The sequence below is a fragment of the Eurosta solidaginis genome, chromosome 1, assembly GCF_040869045.1.
Source record: "Eurosta solidaginis isolate ZX-2024a chromosome 1, ASM4086904v1, whole genome shotgun sequence".
Lineage (NCBI taxonomy): Eukaryota > Metazoa > Arthropoda > Insecta > Diptera > Tephritidae > Eurosta > Eurosta solidaginis.
Genome location: NC_090319.1, coordinates 152,093,626 through 152,107,447, shown reverse-complemented (window position 1 = coordinate 152,107,447; position 13,822 = coordinate 152,093,626). Strand labels below are relative to the sequence as shown.

The 13,822-nt window shown below is 38.4% G+C and overlaps 1 protein-coding gene and 1 pseudogene across 24 annotated transcripts in view; both read left to right on the top strand.

The window, feature by feature from the left end:
* LOC137236879 (protein eva-1) overlaps positions 1-13,822 on the top strand; it is a 3,007,131-nt gene that overhangs the window by 1,641,737 nt on the left and 1,351,572 nt on the right. The window lies entirely within an intron of this gene.
* On the top strand, positions 8,032-13,789 carry LOC137239105 (DNA polymerase delta subunit 2-like; annotated as a pseudogene).

Below are 13,822 nucleotides of genomic sequence, written 5' to 3'. Positions count from 1 at the left end.
TGCGCTTGTGGTTTCAAGCTGAAAACAACAAATGGCGGATTCACGGAAAATTTTTGTGACGTATTTGAGGGTACATTGCATGTAAGAAAAGGCAAGCATATATGGATCGGACATTTCAATTAGGCCATCTCATTCTGACATACTAACAATTGTCGAACAATGTGGGATATTTTGTTGTTGGTCGCCATTTTCAGTCACTAGATTTTTGCTGGGAAGATACTTTTTCAAGTACATTTATTCACAAATCTATTATAACTGATGTTTGTATTTGTTTCCTTTGACTTACAACTGCTAAAAAATTTGCTTAAAATCCGGAAGTGGTACCCAGAGACGTGTTTCGGCTCCAAGATCTCGAATCCTAAACCCGATATACCTGATAGTTCTCGAGTGCAAGTTTTCATGTGGTTGTGGTATATACTAAAAAAATTGTGGGTAAAAGTGTTATGCGGATAGTTGTTCGACGCAGAAACACTATGGATCCGGCCCCCTGTTTTGGATGGACCCGGGGTCATTTTTCATTTTTTGTGGATATCTGGAAAAGTTTCGGGTTTTCCACTTCGGATTCGAAACCCTGCCACCGTGGTGTGAAGGTAGCGTGCTCCGCCTACCACAACGTATGTCGTGGGTTCACACCCCGGGCAAAGCAACATCAAAATTTTAGAAATAAGGTTTTTCAATTAAAAGAGAATTTTTCTAAGCGGGGTCGCTCCTCGGAAGGGTTTTGCAAGCGCTCGGAGAGTATTTCTGCCATGAAAAGCTCTCAGAGAAAACTCATCTGCCTTGCAGATGCCCTTCGGAGTCAGCATAAAACATGTAGGCCCCGTCCGGCCAATTTGTTGGGAAAATCAAGAGCAGCACGACGCAAATTGGAATAGAAGCTCGGCCTAAAAGGTTATCGCGCCTTACATTTATTTTTATTTTATGTAAGCTAAAAGAAACAAATACCGTGAGTTCATGTAGCAGTGAATTGTGGTTCTTTCAAGCAGGATCAGATAATTCATTCAATACAAATGACCAATCGCTATATGATAAATGTGAAAATTCTACATCTTTAATTGTTGGAACGGAGGAAATACCAGCAGATAGTGATATGGAGAAACAAAAATAACTGCCAAACATTTTACTACCATTCAAAACTGACAAAGGTCTTTATGATAACAATTTATTAGATAAAAAGTTTATTGCAGGCCTATCATTAGCTGGTCCGTGTCAACCAGCCAAGTTTGACATGCCCGACAAAAAATATCGAAAATCTAGTGATAATCGTTGATTTAACACCTCATTTTATTAAATGAATAATGAAAAGCCTCTTATGAACAATGACCGAGGTAAATGGTTATCATATTCTGGGACAAAAAATTACGCTTACTGCTATTGTTGTTGGTTATTTGTAGATGAATCCACTAAATCAAGTGCATGGTACACCGAATACACAGATTGGAAACATTTGTCAACATCTGCTATAGCGCACGGTCAAAGCAAAGCACATCTTTCGTAAAAAGTTACATATTCGGCGCCAACTTGATAAACAAATTATCAAAGAAGCAAAAAAATGGCGCAGGGTTCTTAACATTTTTTGGATACTGTCAGAACCTTATCTGGTTTAGGAGTTGCCTTATGAGGTCATAGAGAGAACTTATCGGAAGATGGGAATTTCTAGTCATAACCCAATCTTGAAAGCGCATATTGAATCTTCCGAGCGCGTAAAATATTTCAGTAAAACGATTACTTTTGAATTGCTTGAGATGTTAGCAACAGGAAACTGTCAAATGAACTTGGTTTTGATTCATGCAGCAGAAAAAAATGCAAGTTCCTCAAACAAAGTTTCCTTCGCCACAATTGAAAGTATTTTTGTATATTTCGCTCACTCACATCGACGATGGGTATAAATTTTGAAAGAGAGCGAAGGCTCGTCACGAACCTCTGACGATTTTGGCATCAAGCTTCTAAAAGAATTGAAGAAAGAAATATTTGGTGTGACTAATAAATCTGGAGAGGACGCATCTTATGATCACATTGGTGAGGAATCTGTCATTTGTGAAAGGATACAACATGTTAATGGATTGAGTACAACACGTTGTGCATCTCAAATTAAAGCTGTGGAAGCGATAATACAAAATTTTGAATGTATCGTTAACGGCCTGGATAATGAAATTTCAAGAGTCGGAGCATCTGGGGAAGATATCATCAAAGCTCAATCGTTATTGTCCTCGATGAAGTGGTTGTTTTTACCAAACTTGATATGGTGGCATTCAGTTATTAGTACAATCAATTCTGCCCAAATTCAATTAAAACAAGTAAGGTGTCTTAGTTCGGGTGTAACCGAACATTATATACTCAGCGTGAGCTTCAATTGTACATTCCATTTCAGATAAATTACTTTTCTACATAACACGTGGCACCGCTCGTTTAAAAAAAATTTCTCCCCATTTCCTCTTACAATAAAATTTGATAAGTGAAATATCATTGATTCAAAACTATTTTTTGCTAAGTTGTAGCTTATTCTAGTCTACGACCCTTTTAAACTTGTTTTATATCTAAGTTGCCGTGGTCTTTAATCGATCCCGTCCCTTCTTACTGGAAATATTTTCTGCTATAAGGAAAATATGTGTACACATTTTCATTACTATATGTTAATTTTTCTTCGAGCTATGGCTCCCGAAACAGAGAAACTTGCTTAGTCATAAAAGGGGCGGTGCCACACCCTTTTTCAAAAAATTTCGTGTTTTCCAATTTAATGTTATAGCTCAATTTAGAAAGTAAAATTCTATTGATACAGGGCTATTTTTCGCTAAGATATAGCTTATTATTTTCGTCTACGACCCTTTTAAAAATCTTTTATATAAATTTTGGCGTGGTCTTTAACGATTTCGTCCATTTTTTCTAGACATATTTTCTGCTATAGGGAAAATTTGCGTATCCAATTTTATTACGATCCGTTAATTTTCTTCGAGTTATGGCTCCCTAAACATAGAAAATTGCTTTGTCATAAAAGGGCGGTGCCACGCTCATTTTTTAAAATTTGAAGTTTTTTCTATTTATTGTTATAAATCCACTTGGGAAATGAAATACCATTGATATAAAGCTCTTTTTTGCAAATATATAGCTTATTATTTTCGTCCAGGACCATTTTAAAAATCTTTTATATAGAAGTGGCCCTTAACCGATTTCGTTAATTTTTCTTCAAAACATTCCTTATAGTAAAGGTAACCTCTCTGCCGAATTTTGTTACGATAGGTCTAACGATTTTTGATTTATGATTAACAATATTTGTGAAATTGATTTTATCACAAGTGGGCGGTGCCAAGAGTCTCAATATCAGTCCACATGTCAAATTTCAACATTCTAGTTGTATTATTTACTAAATAATCAGGGTTTTTGTGTTTTTCCAAAATATATATATGTATAAAGTGGGCGTGGTTATCATCCGATTTCGCTCATTTTCAATAGCAATCTATTCTGGGTACAGATAAGCTCTTGTACCAAATTTGGTGGAGATATCTCAATATTTACTCAAGTTATCGTGTTAATGGGCGGACGGACGGACGGACGGACATGGCCCAATCAAATTTTGTTTCGATACTGATGATTTTCATATATGGAAGTCTATATCTATCTCGATTCCTTTATACCTGTACAACCAACCGTTATCCAATCAAAGTTAATATACTCTGTGTGCAAAGCACGCTGAGTATAAAAAAGGAACTTAAAAAATTGAGAGATCTGAAAGACGAACGAACGTATGAAAATTTCGTGCTGAAAGCTAGGCACAAATGGCTAGAAATGGGGAAAGTGCTGGTTTTCCCATTATCAGAAAACGTGAAGTCAAGAAATTGTTTGATGAGAAGACTGTTGATTCAGCATTAGAATCTCATGGAAAACATCGAATGGCAATGAAGTTTTCGACACAATTACTACCGAAATAAACGGCGTTTTCGGTTTTTTGATGCCTGAAACTTTCAAAACTCTCGATCAGGATGATTTGAAAATCTGTGCTATTACTTTATCAAAGATGTACTCAGAGTTTTTCACTACTGATTTGAAAAATGAGCTGGTCGCTTTTACTGACATGTCACATGTATTTTACAGAAAATCGGGATTTTAATGACGACAGTCCATTACAGTATTTGGAGTTTGTAGTTTCCTGAATGCTGCAGTTTATTTCGACTGTTCTTAACTTTTCCTATCGGTTCAGCTAGTGCCTAACGAGTCATGAGTTCGTTGAAAATTGTTAAAAAATATCGCCGAGCTTCTGTAGCTGAGGATACACTGAACAATTTTTGTATTCTCTACATAGAAAGATCAGTAGCGACGTTGATCAATTTAGATTGCAATGGAATTATTTGCTGAACGTAAAGCTAGGCGTGTATTCAAGGTTACATAATTAAATGTTCACCATTCTATTAATATTAATTATCTGGGAAGCCTAAACAATTGGAATCATGCAAATTATGACTGTTTATGTTTGTATCTATGATTAAAATTACTTTTGATTACTACAGTAAATTGTTTTCACTATGAAAGTGGGCCCCCGTAGATGCCGACCGGGCCTTTTTCCTTAAATCCGCCACTGCACAGGAGGAAGAGGAGCACCCAAGACACATGTGCAGGGAAATAATAAAAAAGGAGGCGAAAGCACAAGAAGGACAAAAAGGTAATGCAAAAGAGAGAACAATAAAGAATCTACAAGAGGAATATATAACCAAAACCGAAGGACTAATAGACGAAATGAAATGACGTAGAATAAGAGAGAATCCCACGGATGAATACCAGAAAGAAATCAAAGTTGTTATAAAAAATGCAACATAGCAAATCTAACATGGCACATAGATTGATTCAAATGAGCCTTTCGGCTCCTCCACTGAATTTGTTACAAAATATCCACAAGTCGGACATTCCAATGAGGCCCATCAATAATTTTAGATCGGTGTCATGTTACGAACCGTCTAAATATTTAAAAGCGATTCAAGTCAACTTTTTAATTAACATAAAGTGACCTTAAAATTTTTCAAACAAAAACACATACTGATTACGTGAAAGATTCGAGTCTCCCACGTAATCGCCAATGGAAGGTTTAACGCAGTGAAAAGAAAAAAATGAAAAACACGGAATCTGGATTTTAATAAATATATATTCAAATAGTGATCTTAACGATTTAAAGAATGAAGATTTAACAATTAAATTGTGTTTTGTATTAATGCATATTCAAAAAGTAATCTTAGTGATTTTAAAAATAAGCAGATAACAATTAAATTGTGTTTAGTATTGATGTATTCTTACATTGACGCTGGATGGCTAGAACTGTTCCCGTTGACGGTCGTGATCCAAAAAAAGTCAAACAATTAGAAAAAGGCGCTGAACCCTCAGTACCAGAGCCTTCGTTAAGTTTCCCCTTAACAATGCTCCGGTGCTAAAAGCTCATAGCGGCAAACACAAAGCCGTGTTTGGGTTAGTGTATATATATATATGAGCTAAACTATTTCTCTACAGGCAGAAACAGGTATGCGGATTGATTTAAGAGGGTGGGCCGAAATATTTAGGTCTCGGACCTAAATATGCCGCCCCCTTGCCGCGATCAATGTTAAGGAAATAGACCATAGATAACTATAACTAGAACTATAAATACAGGACAAACGACAACAGCAGATCAGAACGAAAATCGACACTGATGATGGTACAACGCTGAAACCGGTTTGTCTCAAAACCAAATTTGACAAGGGATGACGGAAAATCGTTACAATATACATCATTTATCCACCCTGTCGGAAAATCAACCAAACAAGATAAGTCAGTTATTGCTTGTCAGGCTTTTAACTTGAACGCGAATGGACTACTAACAATTTACAAGCGACGCCTACTGAAAATATATAAAGCAAAGGCGAGCATTTGGTTCAACAAACAATGCCTGGAATTGAATGTTACTCCAAAATTCGCAAAAATAACAATAAAGGCAAATACCAAATCTAGCAGGAAAACAGTTAGAAAAGCGGAAAAGGATTTTTTAAAATATGAGTTGGAAAGCTTATACTCGAAGAAGGATGAGATAAATGCCGAGTTATTATCTATCCATTTAAGATTGGCAGAACAACTACCTACGACTGCATTAATGGAATGTTTCGACCGCATTAAGACAGAGGTCGACAGGAGCACGCAAGACACATGTGCAGGGAAATCATAAAAAAGGAGGTGAAAGCACAGGAAGGACAAAAATCGAATACAGAGGAGAAAACAATAAAGAATCTACGGCATAAACTAAGGAAAAACAATATTGTCACAACGAAAGCGGACAAAGGAAACACCACTGTGCTAATCGAAAAAGAGCAATATATATCCAAAACCGAGGATCTCATAGAGGAAATGAAATGTCGTAGAATGAGAGAGGATCCCACAGATGAATACCAAAAACAAATCAAAGTTGCTATAAAAAATGCAACAAATATAGTAGATTCTAACATGGCACATAGATTGGTCCAAATGAACTCTTCGGCTCCTCCACTGGTTGCGCTACCATTAAATCCACAAGCCGTACACGCCAAAGAGGCCCATCATTAATTTTAAATCGGCACCATGCTACAAACTGTCCAAATATTTAAAAACGATATTGATAAATACTCTGGAGCTAAGGAACGAATATGCAATAGCTAACACAACAGAACTAATAGAGAGACTCGAGACCGTAGAGCTAACAAGAAACAGCAAATTGGTATCTTTTGACATAAAAGATTTATACCCATCTATACCACTATCGGAGACTTTGGACATAGTTAGCTCAACAATAGTTCATAACACAAAAAACAAAGTGAAAAGTATGCAAATCACAAATACGCTAAGAACCACTTTACGTCAAAACTATTTTCAATTCAACAATAAAATATATAGACAAACAAACGGTCTTGGAATGGGAAGCCCCACATCAGCAATTCTTATGGAAGTGTTCATGCAAAATCTGGAAGAAAAGTACATACAGGAGCTGAAGTCCAAATTAGGCGTGTCATTTTATGCTAGATACGTGGATGACATAATATGCGTTTTAACTACTAATAACGAAGAGCTTGTACTGGAGTACCTCAACAAGCAGCACGGAAATATAAAATTTACAATGGAAACCGAAAAAGACGGAGGAATCAACTATCTAGACCTCACGATAAATATTGATAAAGAAGCCAAAAGATTTAATTATGATATATATAGAAAGTCAACGGCCACCGACACAATAATACACAATACCTCAAATCACCCTCAACAGCATAAAAATGCAGCATTAAGGCACTTGGTACATAGACTTGAAAGAACACCTCTTACACAAGAGGCATATAAGAGAGAACTTGAGGTCATATATAATATCGCTGCAAACAACGGATATAAAAAAGCACTAGTAGATAAGCTCAGAAGGACAAATGGAGAACCAAAAAGAAATAATGACAAGGAAAATAATAGCTGGACGACTATGACATATACTGGAAAAGCAACATATAAATTGGCAAACTTCCTTAAAAAATACAACATTAACACAGCATTCAAAACATCGAACAATCTAGGGCGAAAACTAAGAACTAACATTAACTCATAGGATCCATTTAGCAGCCACGGCGTATACAAGCTTACCTGCGGATGCCAGCATAGTTACATAGGACAAACAGGACGGCAAATAAGAACGAGGTTCAGAGAACATATTAGAGATTACAACAAAAAAATACGGAATCCAAACATTATACCCGAGTCTAACTTCGCGAATCACATGGTCGAGAATGAATGTTCCCCAGCAAACAGCAATAAAACAGTTAGGGTTCTTCACATACAAGAAAAGGGCCGACGTCTCAACGTAATCGAAAACACGGAAATCTACAAACAGAAAACATTCGACGGTGGAATAATAAACGAGCAGATAAACACAATTTCTGACACATTATTCGAGCCTTTAAAACTTGCTTACAGGAAACAACTTAATCACACAGGTACAACAGACAAACACACAACAACAAATAAACACAAAACAATTAACACACCAAAATAAAAAACCGACAAAGAAGGTCAAACGACTAAAATCACAGATTTCTACCTACCCCAGTCAGCCACACAAATCGATTAGTAAACCACCCTCGGTTCTGAATGAACACACATCACATACAAATAACTAAATATCGACAATACCTGCTCATATACCTACGAACTATAAATACAGGACAAACGACAACAACAGATCAGAACGAAAATCGACACTGATGATGGCACAACGCCGAAACTGGTTTGTCTCAAAACCAAATTTGACAAGGGATGACGGAAAATCGTTCCAATATACATACAAAAAAAAAAAAAATTGAAATCAATGGCCCCAGGGGATCAACCTAGCCTTCCTTCGCCCAGGTAAGGCTGCGAGCGGATGAGCAGTTGCGGACTGCGGACACTGCACCTCGTTGTACTATACGTGTTGTGGATGTTTTCTACGGAGAAAAGAAAGAGAAAAAGGTTAGAAGAATTTAACGTGGCTTTAATTCGGTGGCACTTATTTACGTTCATATATGTGTGGATGTATCTGCATTGTGGACATATTGTTGGCAGACCCCGGATATAACCAAACCGAAGACCGTCGGTTGGGCTAACAACCTGCCTACGGTAGTAGTCGCCGTATCACTCACCATCAGTTCGGCATATATGTCAGCGTCGAGTGTAAGCCGAATAGGTGATGGCTGACAGAACCGGGGGTCTGCCAGACGTATAAATTGGAAGGATAACGCAATTTGGGGATCTATGCTGTATGGTGGGCTCACCCTGTGATGCCGTGCCATGACGACGGCCTGTGTATGAATGCGCTTTGGTGCACCGTACTTCCCTCGCAGTATGATAGTGCACCGTTTGGGTCCCTGCTGCTCTAGACGTAAATCTCGGACCAGCTGACTGTCGGCGATGGTGGTGGGCGAGCAAGGGTCGATAATTGCTCGTACTAAGTGCAGCTGACCGTGCGATTCTATACGCACAATGGCCGTGGGGGATATTGGCACGAACGGCTGCATGGTTGGCAGTGGAGCCGCATTTGGTTGTAGTCAACCCGTTCGGAAACCGGCGGTTGTGGCCCTCTCTATTGTTCGGTTACCGATTTTATGGCACACGTCCTTAACGTATGGCGCTGCCCTTTTTGTTGTCAGGTCTTCGCACATCTCCTGTTAATTTCATTTCTTTGGCTAGTCCCTCGACCTCGATTAGGGACGCTGAGGTTTTGCTTGACCTGACGCCAGTCGGTTATCTGTGGGCTCTCAATCTTATTTTCTCCTCGTTTCTCATGGCGCAATAACGACCGAAACATGCTATCCTGTAATTCTTCCTCTTCCTCCACCTGCTGCGCCCATGATTTTGTTTGCTCTGTTACATGAATCGACAGCGTGTCGTCTAAGTTCTCTTCCTCATCCTGGTGGTCTCCCTTCTTTAACTCATCTAAGTTGAGTGTCGTGTGGTGTTTTTCTTGGCACCTGTACTTGCTGGTGCAATTTCCTACGCAATGGAAGGGAGACAGACAGTTCGGACAGTATTTATGAAGCAGGATCGTAACTTCTCTTCGGGAGTCATAGCGCGGAACTATGACAAACCCCTAATTGAGTGCTGCCTCTTACACAATTGGCAGTCAACATGGTACGTAGGTTTATGAGATTTCGAAAGGTGGCTCATGATCTGTAAAGAGGGTGAACCTGGGATCATGATCGTTACTCTATCATACACTATTTATTGTTGTTTTGCATGCGATATGGAAACCCCAAGAAAAAACGGAATAATGACTCATGTCCATAGTAGGAATAAATAGCTCTCGAAATTTGAGCGGATCATGGCTTGCTGGAAGAGGCATTGTAAATAAAATTGGAAAGCGCTAAACCCATTTACTTTCCTTTTTTTGAATTTCTATACTTTCAAACGCGTGGATATGTGGTTCTTGTGCCATGGCCTTTAGCAGTACCTCATAACGCGTGAAACGCGCCACATGTGAGCTAGCCGTTAGTGCTCACTGAACACACCCATTGAAGTGATTATTATTATTGGTGCTGGCAATGCCCTCGTTTGGCATTTGACAATGAAAAATTCTTTCACTCATTGCCAGCACATGGTGTACGACGTAAAATTTATTGTTCAACTATGGAATTACGCAGTAAAACGGAATACCAAGACTTGTCCAACAAATTTCGATGGACTCATTTTTATTACCACCAATAATATTCACACCTTTAAGCTTATCTCAGGAGTATTAGGGCACCAATTACACTATAAAGAAATTATACGAATTGGGAGAAGAACAGAATGAAACTTTCATAATAATCAGAACAATTTACGAGCATATCAAGCTCACAAAGCATATTACTTAAAATTTCTGAAGATAATCAGTTAGCACCACAACCCACGCGTGAACAATATGCAGATCTGGGAAATAAATTAATTCTAGAATTGATGGTCGATATATGGCGTCGGGTGGGGTATGCGCTGCTTTCGCAAACATTGAGGATGATGGTCGTTTTGATGTTGAAGAAATATTAGTTTACGAGGCGGGACCACCAAAGCCATTACCACAAGTTGGTTATAGTATAAAAGTGGTTTTCATCTCGGGAATTGATTACTAACAGTTGTATAATTATGTGGATGCTTTAAATTTATTGGCTATGTGGTAATATATTCGGTCAAAACTCTACAGAAGTAGTGCGCGTAATTGTAGTAGGCAACTCGGTTCGCGCAATGGCAGAAGAACGACAAACAGCACTGTTCCAGCCGAAATGCAGACCTAATGAAATCTTCGAAGCATTACGCTCCTTGGACAATTGGTTTGCCTGTTGATCTAAACTTGTTCCTATTGATATAGTGCCGGGGGCATAAGATCGGGCCAGCTTCATGCTGCCGCAGCAATCATCTCACAAATTCATATTTCCTAAGGCATCGGAATGCACATCTTTCGTAGCGTCTCCAACCCGTATGCATGCGCTTTGGACGAAGTTAATATAACCGGTTGCTCAGGGCAGACTATTCACGACCTATTAAGGTAAACAATGATGGAGGAACCATTAGAGACCCTACGTAGAGCATTAATTTGGGGACAAATAGCTCCTACGGCACTAATCTGTATTCATACAAAAAATGTACTCCAATTAACATTGCGATGTCCTCGGAGAGGAGTAGGTGATCCCACTCTCGCTTTGTTTGTGAGTATTCCATAGAGTACATACGTGAGAGTACTTTCCAAAGTACTTTCACTGTAGTACTCCATGGAGCAAAGAAAGAATTATCGGAGTGAATTTAATTTGAAATGAAAGTAAATTAAGAGGGGCAATACAACTTGTATATTTTTTACTACGAATATTCTTACGTTATTTAGCATTTGCGTGAATCAAGAAACTAATATTTCTCTATACTATAGTATGTATGCATAAAACCAGTGCGCGGTTGCAATTTATCAGAGTTGTCATAGTAAAATTTTATTATCACCCTTCAAAAAACGCGAGTACTCCACAAATAATGTAAGGAATACTCCTTTGGGAGTATAGGAGTATTCCAAAACTAATCTGTATTCATACAAAAAATGTGCTCAATTAACATTGCGATGTCCTAGGAGAGGAGTAGGTGATCCCACTTGTTACGTGGCCGGCTGTTTGGATGGCGAGGAGCGGCGGCAAGCAGGTATGCTTGCGGGCCCAGGCTAGCTCGTCGTCTTGGGCGGGGTATTTCACCACCGTCCTCACCCGCAGCCACATGAACAAAAAGGGGGTTCATACCTGCATATTTTGTAAAAGAAGGGAAAGCTGAAACAAATAGAAATAAACGTGAGGGGCAGAGTTAAGAGGGGAAAAAGATGGAGGCCTGTCCTGTCAGGTGGAGTCTACCCTCCCTCTGCAGTGCAACTTGCACTGCACCGCGGGCACTGTGCTGACTCCTGTTTACCTTACAGTGCCCCCAAACCTGACTTAAGTCTGTCCGTCCGTCAATACGTCATTTCCCTATCACTCACCCTCACCTAACCTTGCCACGCTGTTACGTGGCCGGCTGTTTGGATGGCGAGGAGCGGCGGCAAGCAGGTATGCTTGCGGGCCCAGGCTAGCTCGTCGTCTTGGGCGGGGTATTTCACCACCGTCCTCACCCGTAGCCACATGAACAAAAAGGGGGTTCATACCTGCATATTTTGTAAAAGAAGGGAAAGCTGAAACAAATAGAAATAAACGTGAGGGGCAGAGTTAAGAGGGGAAAAAGATGGAGGCCTGTCCTGTCAGGTGGAGTCTACCCTCCCTCTGCAGTGCAACTTGCACTGTGCTGACTCCTGTTTACCTTACAGTGCCCCCAAACCTGACTTAAGTCTGTCCGTCCGTCAATACGTCATTTCCCTATCACTCACCCTCACCTAACCTTGCCACGCACAAGCGCAGCACCAACACCAAATATTGTCAACCTAACCCAGCATAATGAATATATTAAAATTTCATCCAAACATAATTCTTATAATTTATTTACAAAGTTCTTGGTTTACAAATTAGCAAATACCACCCTACTACTAGTTCAATGATTTATAAAAAAAAAGGAGAACTTTAACCTCAGAGTTTAATACAAAATACTGTGACAATGATTTCAAAAGGCTTAGCTACTAGGATCACTTCCAAAGTTTCTATTTACTCAAAAATAAAATTAAAAAAAAATTCTTAAATTTAATGCTAAACTTTATTGCTAATTAAAATTGTAAATTTAATTCAATCGATTCTGAATTCAATTCAATACAGAATACTTACGACTAATAGACCAAGTGTCTGAACTCAAATAGAAAAAAAAATTAAAACCTTTAGGGCCACCCTAATGCAATATTATTAATAGGAGCTAATTCTAAATCCTAAGGATACAAATTCAAACAAAATAAAATAAGAGGGCGAACAAAAAAATTCAAGTACCCTAATCGCTGACCTATCGCAACCGCTCAAGTAAATAAAAGATCAATTTTGTATAAAACAAAAGTAGGTCACCAAAGTAAAGCAAAAAAAAACCAGCTTGGCATATTATAAACAAAAGGTGTGTATGTTTGTGGTTATGTATGTACATATATTCCTTAAGTTTAAGTTTCCTTCTTCTATTTTCTCAAGAAGATCAGGCAGCATATGTTAATATATGTACATACATTCAAATAGGTGTATTAGCAAAAATATTGTGCTCAAATTTCACTCACCCATATACTCGTACTCCAACGGCGCCGGTGCAGTTGAGTGGATGTGCTGAATTCGCTGAAATGGCAAAAATATACATACATACATACGCTCACGGTTGCCACCCTCAATCACTCAACCAGATCGCTCGCTTGCAATCTTGGTTATTGAGTGTTTTGATAGTATCAATTTTAACAGCGGGCTGATTAGATGCAAAGATTGAAAAAAAAAATGTGCATTCTATAAAAAATGTCTGTGGTGCGGAAGGCACCCTAACATGCATAATCTCGGGATGTGAGGCAAAAAAAAAAAAACAAACATATGTTAGAATTGATTTTGCCTATAATCATCAGTAGAAAAGTAAGTACAAAAAAATTGAAAATAGGGCAAAAGTTCGAAATTTAAAAATGTTGAGTTAGTACTACCGTAGGTAGCAAAAAAAAATGTGCAAAAGAAAAATGTGTATATGGTAGAAGATGGGGATATAAAAATACTAAGAAAAATTACATGTCAAACTGACGAAGAAAAATGCAAAAAAAGGAAGAAACCGGTGAAAGAAAAAGAAAAAAAAAAGTGGAGGTAAAAGTGCCACCATTGGCTTATAGACTATCGTGTAAACGTGAAAACCAAATATTATATATTTTCGAATGGGAAATGCTTGGCCCGGAAATAGA